This window comes from Psammomys obesus, unplaced genomic scaffold, assembly GCF_907164565.1.
Source record: "Psammomys obesus unplaced genomic scaffold, mPsaObe1.curated_primary_1811, whole genome shotgun sequence".
Classification (NCBI taxonomy): domain Eukaryota; kingdom Metazoa; phylum Chordata; class Mammalia; order Rodentia; family Muridae; genus Psammomys; species Psammomys obesus.
The window spans coordinates 1,386,348-1,412,785 of record NW_026585626.1 but is presented as its reverse complement, the minus strand read 5'-3'; the positions used below and the strand labels follow the sequence as shown (position 1 = coordinate 1,412,785).

The window sequence follows — 26,438 nt, the reverse complement described above, 5'->3', positions numbered from 1 at the left end:
TAAACTCTGTTTCATTTGGGGTATTTCAGCCTCCACCTCCCTTCTACCAACCCTTTAACCGTAGGTAAGAGAGAGAAAGTTAGTGGGGAGAGGGAGCACAGACCTCTTTATCTTTCCCAGATGTTTAGGTTTTATGGGTTCTTCGAGGACAATACCAATCTAAGTCAACAACAGACACAGCAAGCAGCCTCCTCAGTCTATCTCCTTCAAGCCAGGTGCTGTGCCAAGAAGTCTCTATCCTTGTGTCTCTCCAAAACATTATACCATCTGTCTCTGATCTCTTCCAACCTGCCGCCATATCATTTCTTTCTGGGCTCTCGTATTTGTGTCTCTCAGAGTCCTAGACCCTCCCCTTCGCCATGCTGCAGGAGGCAGGTCATTACCAGCTAGCAAAGACCACCCCTTGCAGGAAGCAGTTGTCAGCTGTGGACAAACTAAAGCCCAAAGTAAAATCCCGCACTTGCAATTAAAACAAAAACATTTATGTAACATAACAGAGTTTTAAAAGAAATGGAAACTTCCATTACTAGCCAGGCCAGAGAAAAGTACTGTTTCTTCATCAGCTGACAGACAGGTGGTCTACTTGCTAAGGCTATGGTAGAGCAGGATTCAGGAGTGAGCCGGTATTCAAGCTCTGTGTTCCTTCTCACCACAGGAACAATTAATTTCCATCGAGCAGTCGTGCTCAACTTTTCTAATGTTGAGATTTTTTTTTTTCCTCAAACACGAAACCATAAATTCTTTACTGGTAGTAATAGTACCAATTTCAAACCAAGCTGCAGTTCCATTTTCAAACACTAAAAGAAACGGGGGGGGGGGAGACTGGAAAGAGTGTCCTTGATGTCAAATAGTTACATTCCATAATGGCATTTACAATATCATTATTGTTGTTTTTCAGGGCTTGGATTGCCTTCGCTCCTGACATATTTGCTTGTGACATGACCAAATCTATGTCCTTAACTTCCACACCTATTCGATGAACCTCTTCCTCTTGCACAGTGGGAGTCTGAGTATTTTCTTGATTGTTTAAAACAGCTTCACCTTGAACTTTGAATTTCTCTGCCGCTGCTAACTGTATTTGCTGAGAGAATTCTTCAATCTTGACTTCCCCCAAACCTTTGTAGTTATCTGAAGCTGGGCTCTTAGACGTCTTCTTTTGTGATGACAAAGAGGCTAGTTTTAGATATCCAGCTACTGACTTGTAGTAACCTTGGTACCCAGTTGAAGACCAGGTTTGGACATAATTTTCCTTGCCTTCTTTTCACCCCGACACTGCTTTGCTTTACTGCCCGGTTCTTCATCGATTTCAGCTGCTGCTGCCAGCTGGGCTTGTTGTGTGGTTGTCTGTGTGGAATCTTGTTCCTCGAGCTCTGGTAGTTATTTGTCACTGTCAGGTTCGTTTTCCCACCCGGACGCAGCCTGAGGCTGTGGCAGCCCCTGCTCTGTAGCAGAGACGGTTTCTGTGGCTTCGACCAGGCATTTTGTATCCAGAACAAGGAACCAAGATGATGGCTGAAAGAGAGCCAGCCTACAGCGAGTTTTTAATACAGCTCCTCATGTGGTGGTGAACCTCAGCCATGAAATTACTTTCATTGCTGCTTCTTAACTGTAATTTCGTTACTCTTATGAATCATTATGTAACTATTTTCGGAGACAGAGGTTTGCCAAATGGGTCACGACCCACAGGTTGATCTAGAGTATGGTTATTAACTCCCCAAGGACAATTATTTCTTGTAATGGCACTGTCAAGACAATAAACTTTCTTTAAATAATTACAGTGATTCATTTAGCAAGAGAATGGATTGCATAACCCATTTTAGCACTTGTCTTTCTTAGTCTTTATATTACAATGATGAATATAATAACATTAATGGTAATAATAAAATATATCCTTGTGAGCTATTATATGGCAATATGTTATGTCATACCTATCTCTTAGGAAAATAAAACTTTGAAGAACTATTTTACTCAATCACATCATGTACCTATCATATGTCTGTTATGTTTGTGGTGCTAAGAGAGAGATGTACAATGAGAAACTATATTACAATATAGCTTGCATTACAGCATTAAAAAAGAATAAAGCTTAAAAAAATCTCTTTGGTTCAATCCTAGTGATCAATGAAATAATACACTGGGGAACTGACCTAACTGTAATTTAAAACTAGATTAGTTTTACCTTAGGTTCAAAGTCTTTGCTTTTGCCTTAAAATTTTGATCATGTTTAGATGCTTCCTGTAAAAGAAGAACTTGGGGCCCTAACTTCATCTTTGATTAATAAACAGCAACAGCACTGTAAAAATGTTCTAAGTGTCAAATGAATCCTTGTTAAGAAAGTAAATGAAAGAAAGGCAAATACCAGGGTAAAAGATTTTAAGCAGAGAAGGATGAGAAATGGTTTATTAAAAATGTAAGATAATCTTGAGTGAGGTAACTCAGAAGCAGAAAGACACACATGATATATACTCACTTATAAGCAGATATTTGCCATATAATATAGGATAACCATACTAAAATCTACAGACCTAAAGTAGGATCCTAGAGAGGATGCTTAAATCTCATTCAGAATGGCAAACAGACACCAGAAGAGGTGGAAGAGAGGAAACAGGATGGGAGCCTACTACAGAGGGTCTGCTGAAAGGCTCTTCAGAACAGGGGATTGAAGCAGAAGCAGAAACTTTGGGCAGAGCACGGAAAGTCTTATGGAAAAAAGGGGGGATAGAAGGACACAGAGGCTGCTTCTCCCTGGAGGGGGGAAGTCAAAGAGCCCACCATCGAGTTCATGTCAGAAACAGTCCCTGTACCCCGTATTAGGGTACCCACTTGGATACTGAGCTACCAAGGGCTTCATCTGAGCAGGGGCTGTAGGTTGCACCCATACATGGTCTTTGTTTGGATAAATAGTCTCATAAAAAGCCCCTGTGCCCAGATATGTTTGGTCCTTATGGAACTCCTGTCCTCTCCAGGTCGTATTAACCCCCCCCTTTTATTTAGTTCCCTGCATTCTACCAGAGGTTTGGTTATGAGTCTTAATATCTGTTTTGATACACTGCTAGGTAGAGTCTTTCAGAGGCCATCTGTGGTAGGCTCCTGTCCTGTTACTTGTTTGCTCCTACATCCAATGTCCATCCCATTTGTCTTTCTAAGTGAGGATTGATCTTCTTACCCTGGCTCCTCTTTCTTGTTTATCTTCTTTAGGTGGATAGATTTCAGTTTATTTATCCTATCTTATAGGTCTATATAAGTGAGTATATATCATGTGTGTCTTTCTGCTTTTGGAATACCTCACTCAGGATGATCATTTCTAGGTCCCACAATTTGCCTGCAAATTTCATGATTTCTTCATTTTTAATTGCTGAGTAGTATTCCATTGTGTAAAAGTACCACAATTTCTGTATCCATTCCTCAACTGAGGGACATCTGGATTGTTTCCAGGTTCTGGCTATTATAACTAAAGCCCACTGCTCAAAAGTAGCCCATAAGGCAAGCTCAGTCTTCATGTGGGTTCCCAAGATAGAAGAGCAGGGGCTGGCTCTGTCATGAACTTCGTTGGCTTCTTTTTGATCACTTCCCTCTAGTGATGCAGCCTTGACAGGTCACAGAGGAAGAGGGTCCAGGCAGTATTGATGAGACTTGATAAACTAGGGGCAGATGGCAGGGGAGGAGAGCTACCTTTTTCAGTGGACTAAGAGAAGGGGATGGGGGAAAGAGAAGGAAGGTAGGACTGGGGAGACTTGATGAGGGGGGGCTACAATCTGGATATAAAATGAATAAATTGTAAAAAAAAATAAAAAAATGATAGACATATAATTGGAATGATAAAAGAACATATGGGATAGGAAAGAAGTCGAGTGGTGTAAGCTTAGATTTTTCAAACACCTACTTTATTTAAGGTTCTTAAATGCCTTTACCCTCCCCTTTCTACCATCCCCCACCTTAAGTAGGAAATTAGTTTTGAAAGGGGTTGTAGACTTCATTTATCTGCTTCCTGCTGATAAGGGTTGATGGGTTCTTAGGTGATTACCACACTCAAGCCTTAGGATACCAGCAGTCTACTCAAACAGCAAAGCATCAACAGCAGCGTGCATCTACAGAAGCAGAATGATTCAGTAGAATTAGGTATAGACTCTGCCCAAATGGCACCAGTCTGGCGAATTGGCAAAGCTCTTATTTATCTCTTCTCAGAGTACACACGAGGATGTTTTCCGGCTCATAAAAACCGTGCCCCTCAAACAAAGTAGTTTTCATCTGCCAAACACCACATGCCTATTCACAGGGACTGTTCTCTGAAGGAGCTGTTTTCTGACTGGTACAAACATTCCTGCATCTTTGGTCACACACTTGGGACCAAAACAAAACATATATTCATGTGACACAACTGAGTTTCCAAAGAAACCAGAAGCTTCCACTTCAGGGTGGAGTGATGGATGTTAATAAACTAAGCAGAGAGAAAGGTGGGGGAATGCAAGAAAAGTGAAAGAAGGTAGGTGGTGGATTAACTAAAAATAAGGATGTAAGAACATGCTATATGAAAAATCTACTAAATACAAAATACAAATTTTAAAAAGAGAGGCATTCTGAATAAGTAGGCAATATTTCCTCCCAGAACACATGGACTATTCAAAGGAAACCTTGGGCCTGTCTGTGTTACACAGTGAAACAGGCCAGTCATGGCTTCAAAGGGAATAATGACACCTTCTTTAACTCCTCCCAAAACACTCTCAAAAACCTTAGTTGAAGGCATGAAAATCTTCCTATGAATATTAGTTGGGAAGGCTTATGGAGATTTTGTTTTATTTTTTGACACTGCTATGAGGAACATCATGACTGAAAAAGCAAGTTGGGGAGGAAAGGGTTATTTCTTCTTACACATCCCAAGTCATAATCTGTCACTGAAGGAAGTCAGGGCCTGACTGGAGGCAGGAACTAAAGCAGATGGTAGAGAAGAAGAAATTCTGCTTAATGTGTTGCTTTCCATGGCTTGCTTGGTTGGCTTTCTTATCTAACCAAGGATCACCTGCTCAGTGCTGGAACCACCCACAGTGGATTGGGCTGTCCAGCTCAATCATTTATTCAGAGAGTGTCCCGACAGACATGCTCCCGACAGTCAGACTCATGGAGGCAATTTTCAGTCTGGAATCTCTCCTCCCAGATAACCCTAGTTTTGGGCCAACTTGACAAAAACTAACCAGGACAGGTTAAAAACTACAGGCTGTTGTCATTGATCTTGATTGCCTATGATAGCTAGACGTTAGGACCCTATTTATGAACACCTCACACAAATTGGTGGCAGGACATTAAGAAATTAATCTCAAATTGAAGGAAAAATTTCCTCCTTGATGGTTGGTTGTCATAGTGCTCAGTTGTTCTATAAAGGTTGTTCGGGAGAAAGATATGGCAGGCTGGACCTTTTGCCTTTAAAAAAATAATTATTACTTTTTTTTTTTTTTTTTTTTTTTTTGCTTTGTATCCTGCTATAGCCCCTTTCCTCATTTCTCAGGCCTTTTTCTTTCCCCTTTGTCCCCCATGCCCTTCCCTTAGTCTACTTATAAAGGAGCCCCCCCCCCCATTCTATCTGACCCTAGCCTACCAGGTCTCATCAGGACTGGCTGCATTGTCTTCCTCTGTAGCCTGGCAAGGTTGCACCTCCCAGGGAAGGTGATCAAAGAGTCAGTCACTGAGTTCATGTCAGAGACATTCCCTTGCTCCCCTTACTAAGAAATCCACTTGGAACCTGAGCTGCCTATGGACTATATCTGAGCAGGGCTATTAGGTTCTCTCCATGCATGGTCCTTGGTTGGAGCATTGGTCTCTGAAGGTCCCACTGAGCCTAGTTGTTTTTGGCTCTGTTGTTCTCCTTGTGGAGCTCCTGTCCCCTCTAGGTCCTTCTATCTCCCCTTTCTTCCACAAGTCTCCCTATGCTCTATTGAAATTTAGCTATGAGTCTTAGCATCTGCTTTGATACCCTGATCAGTAGAGACTTTCAGAGGTCCTCTATGGTAGGTTCCTGTCCTGTTCTCTGTCTTCTCTCCCTTCTGATGCTTATCCTGTTTTCCCGTCTGAATGAGGATTGAACACCTTTCCTAGGGTCCTTCATCTCTGGACCTTTCATCTTAAAATACCAACTTAGCAGGCAAGACGTTTTCACAGATGCATTAGTGAAATGAATTTTATGATGTGGTGGTAACCAGTTTTGATTAGAATTTAGGCCTATCAAAGAAGGAAATTTTACTCCAGGTACTGTAATCCTGGGGCGATCATCTATCCTATAGAAGCAACTACTAATGATTTTGCCAAATGGTCATACTGTCAAGCTACCTTCTAAATATTTATTTTTATAGTGTAGATCTGCTCTGCTCTTAATGTTGATCAAAGTTTCATTCTGCAATGGGCAGAAGTTAATGAAAATAAAAATCAACCGGTTAAAGTGATGAGAATAAGTGACTATGAGTGCTCAGTCCTAAATGGGAAATTTACATCAACTTTCCACCACAAAACTCAGGGAACAACAATGGAAAGGGGACAGAAAAAACTCAAAATTCAGCAACTGGGAAACAGTATTATAAAATACTGTCCTGTGGACATGACATGGCTGTTCTTTTCATGATCTCAGCAAATCATTAGTTTCCTAAGATCTGAATAAGATCTAGAGAGACAAATTCTATCATCAATTCCACAAAAGGAACTAAAAGCAACTGAAGAAAGCTGGGAGTGGGAGAGTCTTCATTGCAGAAGACCATAGCGATTGTTTGCCTAGAGCTAAAAAGCCAGCATTAAAAGCACGCATTCAAATGATATTAGCTCTATAATATAGGATAGCCATCTACAGACCTAAGGAAGCTAAACACTAAGGAGGACCCTAGGGAGGATGCTTAATCTCATTCTGAATGGCAAACAGGTTAGACTACAGAAGTGGTAGAAGAGAGAAAACAGGATGGGAGCCTTCTAAAGAGGGTCCTCTGAACAGTGAATCGAAGCAGATGCTGAAACTCACAGCCAAACTTTGAACATAGCACAGGGAGTCTTGTGGAAGAAGAAGATAGGGTGGGAATAGAGGGACATGGAGGGGTCAGGAGCCCCACAAGGAGACCAACAAAGCTAAAGGATCTGAGACCAGGGGGTCCTGAAGAGACTGATGCACCAATAGAGAACTATGCATGGAGAGGACCTAGACCCCCTGCTCAGATGTGGCCGATTGGCAGTTCAGTTTCCATGTGGATCTCTGAGTGAGGGGAGCAGGGCTACCTCTATCATGAACTGAGTTGACTTCTCTCTGATCACTGGCTCCTGATGATGCAGCCTGGTCAGGAAGAGGATCCAAGCAGTCCTGATGAGACTTAACAAGTTATGGGCAGATGGCAATGGTGGAGAACTCCCCCTTTCAGGGAACTGGGGGAAAAGTATGAGGGGAACTTGGAGGGAGGGTAGGGCTGGGAGGAGTTAAGGTAGGGGGCTTTGATGAGGATGTATAATAAATAAATTGTGAAGAAAAAAATTAAAATTAAAAAATAACATTAAAACAAATAATATTGTAAGGACTGAACAGGTTATATTTAGGAATGGGTATGTACATATGTACACACACGTATATACCACAAATAGAGATATACACATGTTCATATACATTATATGCCTATATCACATATGCATATAAACATGCATATGTGCTTATGAATATACATCATATACATATACATCACATACATATATGCATAACAAGGCAATTAATAAAGGATAGGCCATAAATTTGAAGGAGAGCAGAAAGGAGTATGAAGGATGTGGAAGGATAAAAGAAAGGGAGAAATGTTGTAATTATAATCTCAAAAATGAAAAAAATAAAAGAAATATAGATATAAATTTTTTACAAAACTTGATATTTATTTTCTATTAGAGCTTTAAGAAGTTCTTTAGTTATGAATTACTGGGTCTAACATCTTTGATGGTCTTTGTAGGTTGTTAGCCCTTACCCAAGAAACTGTTTTCTCAGGCTGCTCTAGCAGTAGCATTTTTATTTCCTAATTTTTGAGAAAAAAATTACTAAATAAAATACATGCTTGAAGCTCATAGCACAGGGGTATTAGACAAACACTTCTGCATTTTAATAGCATGGCTTTGTGCACCAAAACTCAAGCTCTTGCCCTCTGCACACAAGGTGAGGCTGGCAAGAATAAGGTATAGCTTAGCAATTTGGATATGCATATACCCTTTTTCTAATAATGCGCTGGGTGCCTGAGAACCTTTCCTGAAGGTGCTATGCATATCCAGCCTTCCTTAAAAATGGGGAGCAGCCTTACCAGGCCACAGTAGAGGACAATGAAGCCACTTTTGATGAGATCTGATAGACTAAGGTCAGAAAGGAGAGGAGAACCTCCCCTATTAGTGGACTTGGGAAGTGGCATGCATGCAGAAAGGGGAGAGAGGGTGGAATCGGGATGGGAGGAAGAAGGGGCTTATGGGGGGGATACAAAATGAATAAAGTGTAATTAATAAAAAAATAAAAAAAACCTCCTGGTCTTTAAAAAAAAATTGCACATAGCAAATAGTCATCCAAGACATCTACTTACTTTGAGTTGCAGTATATGTATTTTATTTTTTCAATTATTTCTTTATTTACAAGTAGAATCAGGAAGAAAGACAGTCTGGGGCCAAAAGAAGAGGTGACTACAATCCTCAGGCCCCCAATGGGGTGGAAGGCAACAGGAAGAGTAGGAAAAAAACTAAATGTTAAAAAAACAAACGAAACAAAAACAAACAAACAAAAATTCCCTCTCTTCTTCCCTCCCCATGTGGGCTGAAGGGAGGACCACAATACTATGGGGATCTGACAGCCTTACATAGCTTAAATAAACTAAAACCTCAAAACAGGGCCCTTAGCAGTGAAGAGGACAGCTAAGGGCTCAGGTGACTTTGTTCCAGGCCGATGCCCACTCCCACCCTTGCCCCACCTCCATCCTCAACAGGAGCACCACATGAGAGGTCATTCTTGGAAAATGGAAATAAGTTACTCCTCTTGTCAAACCTTTGACAATGCCCCAGTTCTATTAAATTACATCTCGGAAACTAATCCTGGGAGTATTGGAACTGAGCTGATCTGGCCTAGACTGGGTTTGAGTACATGAAAAATAAGGTAACTTGTGTTCTCAACGTGAATTTTTAGATAGACACTTCTATTTACCATCTTATTTACAACCATAATAAGATGGTATGCCTTTGACTAGAGTCAGATGTATTATTGGAAGGGGTGAGCACAGCAGAGAAATGGCTGTATAATGCAATCTGCCAATAAAAGTGGAGAGCGACCCAAACTATGCCACTTAATAACGGAGCTACTTCTTCTCTTGAGTCTAACAAAACCTAAGTCCTAAATAATAATTGGGACTCTTGAGTACCCACAGCTATGTGACCTGCTGTTACCCTTTTGGTAAAGATTTACTTTTATTTATGTGTTTATTTGTGTATCTGTGTGTGGCCAGAATAATATAAACTAGGAACTGAATTGTGTCAACAGGGAAAGCAGCAAATCCTCTTAAATGTTAAGCCATTTCCCCATTCCTCTGATGCTACAATCTATTTCTTTCTTTTTTTAAATTTTATTTTATTAATTACACTTTATTCACTTTGTAACCCCCCATAAGACCCTCCCTCCTCCCCTCCTGGTCCCACCCTCCTCCCCTTTCTTCAAGCATGCCGCTACCCAAGTCCACTGATAGGGGAGGTCCTCCTCTCCTTCCTTCTGATCTTGGTCTATCAGATCACATCAGGAATGGCTGCATTGTCATCTTCTGTGGCCTGGTAAGGCTGCTCCCCCCTCAGGGGGAGATGATCAAAGAGCAGGCCAATCAGATTATGTCAGAGGCACTCCCTCTTCCCATTACTAAGTAAACCACTTGGACACTAAACTGCCATGGGCTACATCTGTGAAGGGGTCCTAGGTTATCCCCATGCCTAGTACTTGGTTGGAGTATAAGTCTCTGGGAAGACCCCTGTGTTCAAATTTTCTGGTTCTGTTGCTCTCCTTGTGTCCCACTTTTTACATAAGATTCCATGCACTCTGCCCAACAGTTGGCCATAAGTCTCAGCGTCTGCTCTGATAGTCTGCAGGGCAGAGCCTTTCAGAGGCCCTCTGTGGCAGGTTCCTAGCTTGTTTCCTGTTTTCTTCTTCTTCTGATGTCCATCTTCTTTGCCTTTCGGGATGGGGATTGAGTGTTTAAAGAATGTTCAGCCATAAACAAGAAGAGTATTTATGGCCATATACAAGTAAGACTACATCTGTGCAGGGGTTCTAGGTTATCTCCATGCCTAGTACTTGGTTGGAGTATGAGTCTCTGGGAAGACCCCTGTGCTCAAATTTTCTGGTTCTGTTGCTCTCCTTGTGAGGTTCCTCTTTCTAATCTACAGGACCAGTTTGCTTTGAGAATAGTTTCCATGCCACTTTCCTAATCTGTTTACATGTGTTCCAGGGTTTTGAATAAAACTCAACGAAGCTAGAAACATTCATCCTCCCTGCCCTCTGGTAACAAAAGGACATAAAATAACAATGAATAAGAAACTAGAGAAAGAAACAGAAGACACCAGAGTCATGTAATAGATCTGTGAGCCTTGTTTTGTTTAGGTTCTTCCTCTTAGGTAAATCTGAGAGCAGAAGGCACCTGTGCTGTGTGCTTAGGAGAGTACTGGATGATTCTAGAATAATCTCTGGACCTCAATTAGCAGTATATAAAAGGGTAAAACAATAATTATGGTCACAGGTTTTGAGACAGCCTAAGCTTTTCATCTGTTTGAAATGAAGTGGCTTTCACCTAGCTGCTCAAAAATCACTGAGCTCAAAAATTAGCAAATGCAGAGTTGCAGACTTGTCAGTTAATATCCAGTAAGGAAGAGAATTTTCATTAAAATTCAGTGAGATGAAAGTTGTGAATTTGATTCTTGTGCATTTTCCTGCTTGTCTGTGAGTCTGATTATTTAGGGCAAAGCCTCATTTTTCTGAGAGTTTTTGCTTTTGCCTGAGGCCAATGCCCATATTACATTAATTCTGGCTGAATTTAGTGTGTCCCATTCAACTCCAAGGTCTTATATTTCTTTGATATATCATTCCTGGTGACTTTGGTATTCATTTTTTATGACCAACTGACTACACTGAAGACATTTAGAGGGAAATAAAACATTCATGCTTCTGACCTTTTGATCACAATCACTGCTTTCTCCTTAACATTATGTTCAATTCTTATTTCACATTTTTTTCTGTGGTATTCATTTCAATTCTTTTCTTATTAACACTGTGTTTTCATTTTCTTCCTTTTGTGTCCAAATAGATAAGTCCTAAAGATGAACAAATTCAACTATGTGTCTTATATGAAATATTGAATGTTGTCTCTGTTTAAGAAAATTATATAACCTCAAGCCGGTTCTAGTAAATGTTTTAGAGAATGTTTAGCTTTTCCAGCTCATTTTATTTTATATTTATGGGTTTTTATAGGATGGATATTATCACCATTATTTTTCTAATTTTTTGGATCAATTAACACTATTTTCATATCCTTTACCACCAGAAAACAAATTCATATACTCACAGTCACAGTAGAAACTTTCAACCTTTTTAATTATCAATAAGATCCCAGGCAAAAAATTTTTCACATTTTAAAATATGTTTCAATTTATTCTTTGAAAACTTCACACACATATAGTGTATTTTGATCATATCCACACCACTCTCCCCCATTCCCTACCATCACAGCATCTTACCATTTTACACTCAACTTCTTATATTTATTGATTGATTGATTGATTGATAACCATCAAGTCCTTTTAGTGCTGATAGTATGTATATGTATGTAAGGTCATCCCCTAGAGCATGAACAACCTACCAGTGGCCATAGCACTCCCCTCCCCCAATGACTCTCACTACCCCTATGGTCATCAGTTGCCAGTAGTCCCTCAGATACAGGTAATAAGATACTGTTGCTGAAGGTACCATAAATTTGTGCCGTGGAACAATGATATTGATACTGGCTTGGGAATTTCTTAATGTCTGGCTTTCATCATGCAGGAAGATGCTGTGTAGAATGCTACAGGAGAAAAGCCACTGACTGTCGTACCCTGTTGTGAACCTGGAAAAGAACAAAAGCAATTGTCTTAGCAAGATACATCCATCGGTGCAATAGTGGTATTCATGTTAGGCAGATAACCAGTTGCTTTCAGACTGGATTTAAAATTCACTTCACAGGAAAAACAAGACAAAACAAAAACAAAATAAATAAAAACTATGTATGACATTGAAAACTGAGCCAAGACCCCCCTTGTTTGATGGGGTTTATGTTCTTGAAGAAAACCAATTTCCTGTTTTTTTGGTTTTTTTTGTTTTTTGTTTTTTTTTTTTGTTTTTTTTTTTAACTAAATAACAATTGTGTCAAACTAAATGCCTGTTTTCCTACACATATATGAATGAAGTTCACTATTCTCATCAGAGAAACCTTTTCACTTTATTATCTGGCTATTTTGAAGGAGAATTTTCCTTTCAGTTTTGGAGTAATACTCTCAAATGTATAGACTATCTTTACTAGGCTCTCTTTAAAATACTTCTGAAGCTCTCATGCTGTGTTTTTCATCTTTCTTTACTATCTTCCATCTCTTCCACTGTTGCTGCTTCTTCTCCACTCACAGCAACAAGGCAAGCTATGTTTGTTTGTGTTCTTTACTCAGAGTAAACCTCTGAGGACCATTTGTGCTTTATGCATGCTACAACAAAACAGCATAACTCATGATACAAAGTAGAATTTAAATGGACACTTTGTGAAGGAATAGATTGATGCCATTCATACATGAAAATAAAATAATGAAAATTTCGTAGTTGTTCCTGAATTCCACATAACACCAAGCCAACAAATTCTTTTAGAGAAAAGACAGCACAAACACATTCTGTTAATAGCCTCCTCTCTCATCCTAACAAACAAAAATCATTACTTCTTACATCCAGAAGTAGTGATAATATTCGACAACAACCAAACAGCTTGGTTGGACTTTCTGCCTTCTGAGCAAGACATTGTAGAACTTAGTCCTGCTTTCTTCGACCCTGAGGTTTTCTTCTGCTAACTAGAAATTGTTGCCTCCGGGATATAATTAGGACTCAAAGTGCAGCGCACAGCTGCATAGTGCCAAGGAGTTTGCATGCCACTCTGTGTGTGTGGCCTTTCTTGCCAAACTCCAGCAGTTCCCAGGCCATCTGTACTGGTACTGCAAGATTAGCTTAATAAACCTGAATTACTCTGCAAGTTTTGCATTAAATTTTGAACATTTATCTTAGCCCAGGGAGTCAAGTTTTTTTTTTTTTTTTTTTTTTTTTTGTGTGTGTGTGTGTGTGTGTAATACAAAAGGATCTTGATGCACAGTAAGAATCAGCCTTTGAAAAATAACCAATCCAACTGTTCTCAAGGATCGCTGAATGCTTATTTGCTTTCTCCTTCAAACATCATCTTTTGCATCTCTTAACACAGTGGTAAAATATGTGCACCAGCCTTCGAACAACAACAAAGGCCTCAATAACAGATAAGATGAGCTGGTAAAAATCAGAAAAGTTGTGTCAACTTTATTATGGAAATATGCCAAGCAAATCGAGACCCAAATGTTTCTAAACTATATTACTTGTATTATAAGTGAATCATTGATATATGTTGTGTTGATTTTCACAAACATGTAGACAAGCAATAATTACATACGATGTTTACTGTGGATGATAACTTTTGAAATCAGTATAAACATAGTCTTATTATATGCAAAGAGGGTTTGGGTTTTGGGCTTATACACATCTCTTTTGTGATGAACCTAATGCTAGTTCCAATAAAGTAGAATAATAGGCAAAAAGACCTAAGGGAAAAGGTGACATCAAAGCTAACCAAATAATTATAATAAAAATTTGTGTGAAATCAAAGCTAACCAAATGATTGTATCATCTCACACACAAGAACATATATGTTTGCTTAAAATGGCCTTGGTGCATATTAGGACTTATGACTAAAGGATTCGAAGACAGTATTGTATGCTGTGTTTGGAAGACTTGGTTCCAATTATTGCTGTATTACCCTCCTTTGGGGGCAGAGCTTTGTGATGTAAATATTAAAATTTGCAGTAACTTCTAAACGTTTCTTACTTTTGACCTCAGTTCCTCCTGACAGCTATGCTTCTGAATTCACTTGACAAGGATTCAAGCTTGAAATGCATAACTTACAAACCCTCCCTGGACTCTGACACCCAGTTGGTTATTATTAAATCAATAACATCCAGAAATTTTATGAGTTTTGTTATACCCAAATAGACATCACAGACTGTCAGCCTGTATATGTCTCAAAGACTTATTTACTTTGTTCTATTTTGCTTTAAAATGCCAAATTTTTGTTTTATTTCTTGTGCTATTGTCTACTTTTCCATTTTCTCATAGTGTGTGTTACTTCCAGACTGGAATGTCAGTCCAGTTTTCCTAGAGACATTTATCTCTTAATTTGACATTTACTTCTTAACATTCAATATAAAGTGCGAAAGCCTTAATGTTATTTATACATCCAGGTGTTCAGTTCAACAAAAAGAAATAAATAACATCGGTTGTGTGTGTGTGTGTGTGTGTGTGTGTGTTTCTGTTCAAAAATTTGCTTTATCTTTGGTCATCGACTTACAACCTTCAGAAAACAACTCATTAAACAGTGTACCACAAGAAGACCAGCAGAGCCAATTAACCAGTGCTCAAGGGGGCCTTGCTGAGACTGAAGCATCAACCACAGACCATGCATGGACTGGACCTAATCCCCCTACACAGACGTAGCTTAGGCTTCATGTGGGTCCTCTAGTAAGGAAAAAAGGGACTTTTTCTGACATGGACTCTCTTGCCAGCTTTTTGATCACTTCCCCTTGGCGGGTCTTTCTTGTCAGGTCACAGGGGAAGAGGCCATGCTCAGTCCTGATGCCATTTTATGAGCTGGGGTGGATGGGAAAGGGAGCTCCCCTTTTCTGAGTAGTACGGTAGGAGGGAGGGACTGGAAGGAGAGGAGTTTTGAGGCTACAACCAGGATGTAAAGTGAATAAAAGATAAATTTAATAAATTCAATTTACATATGAGAAAAAAATCAAAACAGTTGTATCAGAGGGCAAATGGGAAGTATCTTATTTTCACTTATGGTCATTTGTAATTACATATTTAAGAAATGATTTTATCTCAGTGAAAAATAACAAGGCAAATATACTCACATTAAATAGCAACAGACTTATACTTAAGAAATATAGTTTCGCTAAATTTTAGAGAAAATACTTATCCCAAACCTCAGACCCTCTAATTCCCAAAAGAGGCTTGGGGCCATAATTTATCACGCCACATTGGTTACGTATTGCTATCTACAGACTGAAAGGCGATGCTTATCATCCTATTGTGACTATAAGAACTCAGGAAGCTGCAAACTTGCCCAAAGCCATGGCTGCTGTTACAAATGAGACTCGTAGTAAGTAAGACTAGGGAAGAATTTTCATCCACGCTTGCAAGACTATTTCCAGGGTTCAGTTCTTCTAAGAGTTTAGAGAACTATTTATTATTTATTTATTTATTTATTTTTCTTTTCTTTTTATTTTTAGTTACAATTTGTTAACTCTGTGTCCCAGCTGTATCCCGCTCCCTCATTCCCTCCCCCTCCCCAACTCCCTCCCTGGTCTCCTCCCTGCCCCTTTCCAAGTCCACTGATAGGGGAGGACCTCCTCCCCTTTCATTTGACCCTGTTTTATCAGGTATCTTCAAGGCTGGCTGCAAAGTCCTCCTCTGTGGCCTAACAGGACTGCTCCTCCCCTGGGGGGTGGGGAAGGACAAAGAGCCTGCCCTTGAGATCCTGTTAGAAATAGTCCTTGTTCCCCTTGCTTTGGAAAACTACTTGGTTACTGAGCTACCACGGACCACATCCCAGCAGAAGTTCTATGTTATATCCATAGATGGTCCTTGGTTGAGTGTCAGTCTCAGAAAAGGCCCTGTGCCCGGATATATTTGGTCCTTGTAGAGCTCCTATCCTTTCCATATCATACAGAGAACTATTTATTACCGTCAGGTTAACCAGAGCCTTAACTTCCCTCCTCGTTATCATAGTACTACCCTTCTCCATGCGACAACTTGCTTTATCAAACCCAGCAAGGACGGAGCTCAGCAGATTCTGCTGGTTGTGGTGGAAGTCATAATTTTATGCGACAAAATTACATAAGCGGCATTACATGGCCTTTGAATGACATTTTCACCCACTCTCAAGGGGAAAGGTGTATGAATCTTTGAGGAGGGGATGCCTTAGGGCCAGCTGACAGTCTATACAGCACACGTGCTACTGAAGGTGATGTTGCCGCCAGCTAACTTTACTTGATTCCTTAGGTAACCAGATTATTATTGAGTTTTTTTTTTAATGAACCAATTCCTTTGTTTCTTCATACCTCATAACCTCTCTGTTAAAAAAAAACCTTATTTATTATCATTATTAATTATTATTATTATTATTGTTGTTGTTTTGAGTAAGCAGTCTGCTTCTTTGTTGCTGTGAGAAAACAAAAACAACTTGAGAAAGATAGGATTCATTTCATCTTATTCTTCTAGGTAACAGTCTGTCATCAAGGGAAGTCAGGGAAGGAACTCAAGGAATTAACTTTAAGGTAGGAAAGGAATTGAGGCAGAAACTATGAAAGTGAGCTGTTTACTGGCTTGATTCCAGGTTAAACTCAAGCGTCTTTCTTATATAGTCCTTCACATTAATTAGCAATCAAGAAAAGTACCGAACAGATACATCAACAAGCCAATATGTTGAAGACAATAGTTCATATGTCTATCCCATTTGCCTTTCTGAGTGAGGATTGAGCATCTTACCCAGAGTCCTCCTTCTTGCTTAACTTCTATAGGTGTACAGATTTTAGTATGTTTTTCCTGTATTATATGTCTAATTATTCACTTATAAGTGAGTATATACTGTGTGTGTCTTTCTGCTTCTGGGATGCCTCACTCAGGATAATCTTTTCCAGTTCTCACCATTTGTTTTTAATTGCTGAGTAGTAGTCCATTATTCAGCTTCTTGTATCCACTTTAAACAGTTTTACAGACTTGCCTATTATTTCTTTAAATATATCTTTACATCATTTTTCTTTGAGATTTACATAGCATATATTTTGATGAACTGGGATGATTTGGTAATAACATAGTTACTATTATGGTATTATAGAGAATACTCTTTTGCCATAAGAATTCACTATACTGTCCTGATTTATCCCAGTAGCTGCTAGTGACCACTAATCTTTTTTAATACCATGTAATTTAAACCATTTTTTTTCAGAAAGACTTATGGATAATATAACATCATATGATAGGACATAATCAGTTCCCTTTGTGTTTTTGTACATGACTTGATAGAGTAGTTATTTTCAGTGCTGAATAATATTCTATTTTATTGATATATTGATTTAACAAAAGAGATTATGTTAAACATTTTGGTTTCTTTCAAATATGGGTAATTGTGAATAAAACCTCTATAAATATAATTATTTATGACATAAGCATTCAGGTAATTTTTTTTGTGTGGATATGATGTTTCTATTACTTTGCATAAATGACAAGGAGTTTAAAGGTTCACGTGTTAGGAGTGAATTTAATTTAGTTAATATGAACATTTTCACCCCTTTTATTTCCTCTATTGGTTATAGGTTACTGTCAAATGTTCTTATATTTTGCGTATCTAAACATAACTTTCATTTACCCTAATTTCAGAAATAACTGGAAATAAGTTTCTGTAAGATCAAAGCCATTAATCCCTTTAAAAACACTAAAAACATGAGCATAATAAACATAAATACATCTATATATCAAGATTGAATACATGGAAATCAAAAGTAAATATTGTGCCAGACTGATTTTTAACTCTTCAATCTTTAACACTGAAGTTAAATATGTATTGGTATTTCACTCTCTTCTTTAGTGATTTCTTTGTGTATTTTTAACCTTTATAAGAATTCTTTGGTATAAATATTTTGTTCTAAAAGAGCATGACTTTCCAAGCTCTACCTGTATGTGTACCACATTTTTCTTAAATACATCTGGAGAACTTAAAATTGTGATTATTTTTATTTTATTATGTTTTAAAGTTTCACGCTACTCGTCCAATCATTTAATTTTCTGAATATATTCCTGATTGCTGGATTTACTTTGCAGTCTGTGTCTCATGTTCTTGTGCCTTTGATCTTGCATGCTTCCTTTTGGAGATTTTAGCTTGCTTTATGCTTCTGTGCAAAAAGATTTTTTCTTATTGTATAGCTGTTACATTTGTTTTGTGTGTATATATGTGTACATTTGTATTCATGTATGTGTGAGAAGTCATCAGAATCTTGTTAACAAGGTCAGAGATGCCAAAGAAACACTTCAAATTCGAGCTTGTCTAATAGAATAGGGTTTTCTGTAGCTCCAGGCCTTTAGAAAGATAATAAAACAAAACTCAGAAATCTTAATATGATGTAAAATTTCCAGAATGAGTAGATAATTCTTCTCACCTTTTTTGTTCTTACTCTCAACAAATACATTTGTTCAAAGTCTGTGTTATATAAGACACTGACCTAGATGTCAGGAAAAGCAATGCCCTAAATTGAGAAAGTCCCTGTCTTTATAATGGGAAAAACAGGTGGTTAGTATGATAGTTACTTTATCTACTACATAAGAAGCTATGATGGACAATGGTGATAAAACTGGCACAGGAAAACAGTATGAGACTCTATGACACAGCTTTGAGGTACTGATGGCACTCAAGAGAGTTAGCTTAAAAGAAGTTATGTCTGTGTCATTTTGAAATCCATTGAAGTGCATTAGAAGTTGAATGAATTACAGAAGATGTTCAGTTTCATGAGGTCCCATTTATTGATTGTTGCTCTTAGAGCCTGTGCTGTTGGTGTTCTGTTCAGGAAGTTGTCTCCTGTGCCAATGAGTTCTAGGCTGTTCCCCAATTTTTCTTCTAACAGATTTAGAGTATCTGGTTTTATGTTGAGGTCTTTGATCCACTTGGACTTTAGTTTTGTGCAGGGTGATAAATAGAGATCTATTTGTCATCAAAACAAAATGCCTGCCTACAGATTGGGAAAGAATCTTCACTAACCCTTTATCTGACAGAGGACTAATATCGAGTATATACAAAGAACTAAAGAAGCTGAAAAGCAGCAAACCAAGTAATCCAATTAAAAAATGGGGAACAGAGCTAAACAGAGAATTCTCGACAGAGGAATATCAAATGGCAGAGAAACACTTAAAGAAATGCTCATCCTCATTAGCCATCAGGGAAATGCAAATCAAAACGACCCTGAGATATCACCTTACACCCATCAGAATGGCCAAAATGAAAAACTCAAGTGACAACACATGCTGGAGAGGTTGTGGAGAAAGGGGAACCCTCCTCCACTGCTGGTGGGAATGTAAACTGGTACAACCACTCTGGAAATCTATCTGGTGCTTTCTAAGACAATTAGGAATAGTGCTTCCTCAAGACCCAGCTATACCACTGCTAGGTATATACCCAAAGTTTGCTCAAGTACACAAAAGGGATATTTGCTCAACCATGTTTATAGCAGCTTTATTTGTAATAGCCAGAACCTGGAAACAACCCAGATGTCCATCAACGGAGGAATGGATACAGAAATTGTGGTATTTTTACACAATGGAATACTACTCAGCAATCAAAAAGGAGGAAATCATGAAATTTGCAGGCAAATGGTGGGATCTAGAAAAGATCATCCTGAGTGAAATATCCCAGAAGGAGAAAGACAAATACGGTATATACTCACTTATATAAACCTATAAGATATAATAAACATAATGAAATCTGTACACCTAAAAAAATAATCAAGAGAGTGGACATGGGGTAAGATGATCAATCCTCGTTTAGAATGACAGATGGGATGTGCATTGAACGTATGACAGGAGTCTACTGAGCACATTTGAAAGACTCTAACTAGCAGTGTTTTCAAAGCAAAGACTCATGACCAAACCTTTGGCAGAGTACAGGGAATCATAAGAAAGAAGGGGAGTTAGTCTGATGAGGAAAGGATAGGAGCTCCACAAGGACCAAATATATCTGGGCACAGGGTCTTTTCTGAGACTGACATGCAACCAAGGACCATGTATGAATGTAACCTAGAACCTCTGCTCAGATGTAGCCTGTGGTAGCTCAGTAACCAATTGGTTTCCCATAGTGAGGGGAACAAGGACTATTTCTAACAGGAAATCAATGACTGGCTCTTTGGCCTCCCCACCCTCCAAGGGAGGAGCAGTCCTGTTAGGCCACAGAGGAGAGCTTTGCAGCCAGTCCTGAAGATACCTGATAAAACAGGATCAGATGAATGGGGAGGAGGTCCCCCCTATCAGTGGACTTGGCAAGGGGCACGGTGGAGAGGAGGGAGGGAGGGAGGGACTGGGAGGGAATGAGGGATCGGGACACGGCTGGGGTACAGAGTTAATAAAATGTAACTGATAAGAAAAAAATAAAATACAAAAAAAAAGAAGTTGAATGCAAAGGTGTTGTGTATAAGTAAGATTTACTGTGTTCAAGGAATAGCAAGAGGACAGGAAGGCTATGGTAGATGGCTGTGGTTCCTTATGTTGTGATTGGATGTATACAGGACAAATTATTGGGCCATGTGGCAGTTCAATTTAATTTTTTTTGGTATCTGTAACCAGTAAGTATTTCCACAAGTTGTGTACAAGACTTTTGACTTCTCCATAAATTTATGCTGCACACTTTACTTATTTTTAATAAATTAAAGGTACTGGGGTAATATCGAAAATGTATTAGGTACATGTTTAGAATTATTTGAAGGTAAATGGAGTGGTTATTGAGTGACACCATGGAGATTCTGCTAAGGACATTAAGCCATTAGTATATGATGATAATAATTATTTTCTAATCGTCATGATACATATACTAATAAATAAAAAGAGGATAATGTATGAAAGTAATAAATGTACATAATAGATTATGGATCATGAGGCCAAAGAATCATATGCTTACCTGAAAAATGCTCATTAATTCAAAGCAAGATTCTGTTGCTAATTGGAGTGATTATAATAAACTTAGTACTTGAAAAGATGCATGGGATTTCTTTGCAGATGGTACCGCTGTGGAACTAGTAAATGATAGCAATGAAGATGTTATGAGCAGGCTTTTTTCCCCTGCATTACTTCTCTTTTCTTTTTGTGCCCCAGAGAGAAACATTTTAAAAGGAGAACCTTACTTCAACTTTAACTCATTCTTACCATCAAAGCAGGGCCGGGAATAGGAGTGTATGGGGGTGTTGCAGCAGTCACCCTATCAATTTCCCTTTCCTTGCTAACTAGCTTCGCAGCAGAGAATTCAAATGTAACTGGATCTCAGAGGGTGTACAAAGTCCTCAGCCTTTCCAATGTTAAGACTTTGCCAATATAACATGGTAAAATGTACTCAAAAGATCAGAGTTGATAAAGCAGGTATAGGAGGCATTCATTATTCTCAGTTTGAAAATAATTGGTTTCCACTATTGCCTCCCAGAGCAAAGTTGGAGGCTGAGTGGAATGATGAGTATAGGAATTCATTATTGGAGCTAGCTTGCCTTCTCTCTCTCCTTTCTCTTCTTGGAATATCCCTACTCTTCTCTCTGTCTCTCTCCTCTCTTCCTTTGTTTCCTTTGTTTTTCTGTTTCTTTCTTTCCTTCCTCTTTTTTTTTCTTTTTTTCTTTCTTTTTCATGCTGCTAAGAAAGATGCAATAGAAAGAGATTGCATTATGATGGCTATTTCTTTCTTTTTTTTTTGGCTTGTTCGAAGGTTAAAGAAAATTCAGTCAATGATTATTTTTAGATGTGATTTTGGGAGTTAATAAACATGACTGCAATGAGCAGACTGAGTATGGTAGATGCTTTCTGTTCACCTGTTTATCTGCATATTTGAAATAAATGGAAAAGGTTGTCTGTCTTTCACTAGGGTCAATTCCTTTTCTCTTTCTTTCAATGTCATCTGAAAAATGAGAGACTCTCAAGCCTCCAAGCTTCAGACATTATCTGAAACATTGGATCTCTGTGTGTCATGAACTCAGGCACACACTGGCACTATATTATTAGGTGGGTAGGATTTGGGGGAATGTTAGCCTCCATGATCACACGAGTGCATTCCTCATGAGAATTTTCTATAGAGACTGCTGATTCTGTTTCTGTATAAACCACAGTGAATTAAAAGATAAAAGAACTTCTGCTTTTCACTAAGAAAATACACGTTTCACTCTTAACCAAAATTTGAAATAAAGTCTTCCTATATGTAATCTATATACATAAAATATTTTAATATACACATATGGGGCAAGGAAAGAAAGTTAAAAGGTGCTTCAATATGTAAATCTAGTTATCAACGATATTATTATGGTTAAATTTTATGTGAGTTTAGAAAGAAAAACAACTTGATGCTTTATGAGACCTGTTTTTTTTTTTTTTCTCCAAGTATGAGGACATCTCCAGAACCCACCTCAAAGCAAATTGAAGAGGTGCACACTTGGACTCTTTGTTCTGTGGACTTGCTGGTCAGGGATTCTAAACACATTGTCCATTTTTCAGTCCAGTTAGAGACTCTGTCCCAAAAAACAAGGGGAAGAGCAATTAAAGAAGATACTCAACATTGACCTCTGGCCTAGACATGCACATAACACACACACACACACACACACACACACACACACACACATGCACAAGCATACAGCTGTGTATGAACATACACATATACAAATTGATACAAGGTAGACTATATATGTAGATTTTTTTTATTTTGAGGAAGTTTTGTAGTGTTCTCCACGATATATGTTCTCAGTTACATTTATACCAACAGTGTATTTTTTTTTCTCTGCACTGTTTTTAATTTGTTATAATCAGCATTCTCACTTGAGTGAGATAATATCTTATTTTCATTATGGCTTGGCTTTTCTGATACCTAGTAAGCATTTTTTAGACACATTTGTTGGCTATTCGTATGTTTTCTTTTGACAAATATGCACTCAAATCATTTATACAATTTCTGTTGAGTTATCTGATTTGTCATTTGAGTTATCTTTGATTTGTCATGGCTCAGTATTTTCACAAAGAAAAATAAATCTATATACCAAAAAAGAAACCTGTGTGCCCATCATTACTGCAGTACAATTCATTCATGTTGAAGTATCACACTATCACACTGAATTCAACTAATACGTATACTTAAAGAGTGTTGAGTAAAAGTGATATAAACAGATTAAGCTCAGTAAAATCTGAAGTATGGTAATGTTATACGGAAGAGGGTATAAATGAGGTAATGTAAAGTATATGAGAAAGAAAGTGACAGAATCATGTTACAAATGAAGGCCCATGAAGAAATCCTGCAACAGTGAAGACACAGTCAAAGTTAATTCTGTATTGAGATCTGTTCTTGATTTCTGACAGGTACATATGAATGAGAGATTCAAGACACAGACAGGCAGCTTGAAAAACCTCATAGGTACAGCATAGAGTTGTACAGCTCTGAAGTGGAAGTCTTTGGTTTCTCTGAGGACTCAGTTTTGTCATGTGATGTTTTGCTACATGCTGGGGACTTGAGCACTTTTATGTGAGGGGCATGACTTTGGCCAGCTGGGAACATCTATGGGTGGATTTTGAGGAGATATTCACGGCCCCCACACAATGAGGCTTCACTCTTTTGGATCAACATCACTGCACTGATCTTTGTGCTTCAACACTTGACTTTGCAGAGAGAAGATTTTAGAGAAATTCTTGGGGCAATCGAACTGAGTCTTGAGGCTTTTGCTGGCTTGTTGTGCTGCTTGGTGTTGGCCTTTAGACTGGACTGCTGTTATCCTGTTGACTGAGTTTGGTAATCCCCTAAAGATCCATAGACCCTAACCAGAAGGAAGTAGATAGAAGAAGTAAACAGCTCTTTTCCCTACTAATCTGTTTAAGATCTGGGGGTTAGAAGGGAGGTAGAAGTTTTTAAGAACCCCAGATAATATAAGTTTGGTGAAAAACTAAGCCTACAAAGCTCTCAGAATACACACTGAGCCATCCAGAGACCTTGCAAAAGAAATGGAAACATTTACCTAGACTCTGAGGAAGCAATCTTGCTCCAACAAAGTTTATTTGTGGAGAGAAGAAAGATATAAAAAAAACATATTTCATATATAAAGTTAACCAAAAAAAATATTATTTAGTAATCCAGAGTACTTTCTTCTGAAAGCTCGAAAACTATTATGGTAATATTTACACCATTTGAAATCTGAAGAAGAAACAGAGCCTTAGAGGGACCATGTCTCTCCAGTTTATTATGTAACATTACAACTTTGCTGCAGAAGCAGCATATACTAATAAAATTATGTAAGTACCCAAACAGCAATTTCCAAAGACACAGATTTCAAACTTCAATACATTAGTCTAACATAGTACATATATTATGCCTTCCATTGGTCCTTTGGGCAGTATCAGAAATTCACTGAATTTTCCTGGGAGTTTCCTGGGGGTGTGGAAAAACATTTTTTCTTGCTCATACATGTGTGGTTATATTCTCATAGCACAGCTGCTGTGTGTGCTTCCTGTGACAATGAAGAGCATAGTCCGTTGGAGGCATGTCTTCTAAGTAAACTACTAGTAGTCTGATAACTAAATCGATCTGTCCAACTCCCAGGAGGAGTGCTGAGACTCTAACCCTGTCCATCTTTCAGCCCAGAAAACTCTTCTCTCCAGAACATCCGTTTTAAATTATATTGGCTTGTTGGGCTCTGTTTGGAGAGATCCTAGTTGATTTCTCAAGAGAACTTTTGAAGTATTATGTGTTGGAGTGTAGCTGCCACATGATAAGAATATGGTATGCCAATACTGTAAAGTGTTTTTTCTTAATTTTTCCCCAACATTTATTTTTTATTTTTTATTTATTAAAATGTATTCACTTTGTATCCCAGCTATAGCCCCATCTCTCCTTCCGTCCTAATCCTGCCCCCTCCCTGTTTTCCTCCCTTGCCCCTCCCCAAGTCCACTGATAGGGGAAGTCCTCTTCCCCTTCCATCTGACCCTAGCCTATCAGATATCATCAGGAGATGCTGCATCATCTTCCTCCTTGGCCTGAGAAGTCTGCTCCCCCCTTAGGGGGAGGTGATCAAAGTGTCAGCCACTGAATTCAAAGGACAGTCACTGTTCCCCTTACTAGGGAACCCACTTGGACACTGATCTGCCATGAGCTACATCTGTGCAGGAGTTCTAGGTTATCTCCATCCATGGTCCTTGGTAGTAGTATCAGTCACAGAAAAGACCCCTTCGCCCAGAATTTTGGTTCTGTTGCTTCCCTGTGGAGCTTCTGTCCCCTCCAGGTCTTTCTATCTCCCACTTCCTTCACAAGATTCCCTGCACTCTGCCCAAAGTTTGGCTATGAGTTTCAGCATCTGCTTTGATACCCTGCTGGGTAGAGTCTTTCAGAGGCCCTCTGTGGTAGGCTCCTATCCTCTTTCCTGTTTTCTCCCTCTTCTGAGTTTATCCTGTTTGCCTTTCAGAATGAGGATTGAGCATCTTACCCGAGGGTCCTCCTTCTTGCTTAGCTTCTTTATGTGTATAGATTTTAGTATATTTATCCTATATTATATGACTAATATCCACTTATAAGTGAGCATATACCATGTATGTCTTTCTGCTTCTGGGATACCTCATTCAGGATGATCTTTTCTAATTCCTACCATTGACTGCAAATTTCGTGATTTCCTTGTTTTTAATTGCTGAGTAGTATTCCATTGTGTAAATGTACCACAATTTCTGTATCCATTCTTCTCTTGAGGAACATCTGAGTTGTTTCCAGATTCCGGTTATTATGAATAAAGCTGCTATGAACATGATTGAGCAAATATCCTTGTTGAATACTTGAGTATATTTTGGATATATGCTTAGGAGTGTCTCAAGCTGTACTATAGAGAAATGGTAATAAAAACTGCATAATACTAACATAGAAACAGACTGGTGGATCAATGGAATTGAGGAGAAGACCCAGATGTAAACACACATACCTATGGACACCAGATATTTGAAAAGGATACCAAAACCATACAATGTAAAAGAGATAGCATCTTCAACATATGGTGCTGGTCTAACTGGTTATCTACATGTAGAAAAATGCAAATAAATCCATACTTATCATCCTGCACAAAACTAAAGTCCAAGTGGATCAAAGATCTCAACATAAAACCCCACCCGTTAAACTTATTAGAAGAATAAGGGAAGAGCCTTGAACTCACTGGCACAGGAGACAACTTTCTGAACAGAACACTAACAGCACAGACCCTAAGATCAACATTCAATAAATTGGACCTCATGAAACTGAAAAGCTTTTTCCCTTTTCTTTCTTTCTTTCTTTCTTTCTTTCTTTCTTTCTTTCTTTCTTTCTTTCTTTCTT

The 26,438-nt window shown here is 38.5% G+C and overlaps 1 pseudogene; it reads right to left on the bottom strand.

The window, feature by feature from the left end:
* Window positions 1-379: 379 nt before the first annotated feature.
* Window positions 380-26,438, bottom strand: part of LOC129682307 (nascent polypeptide-associated complex subunit alpha-like) — a 79,083-nt pseudogene continuing 53,024 nt past the window's right edge.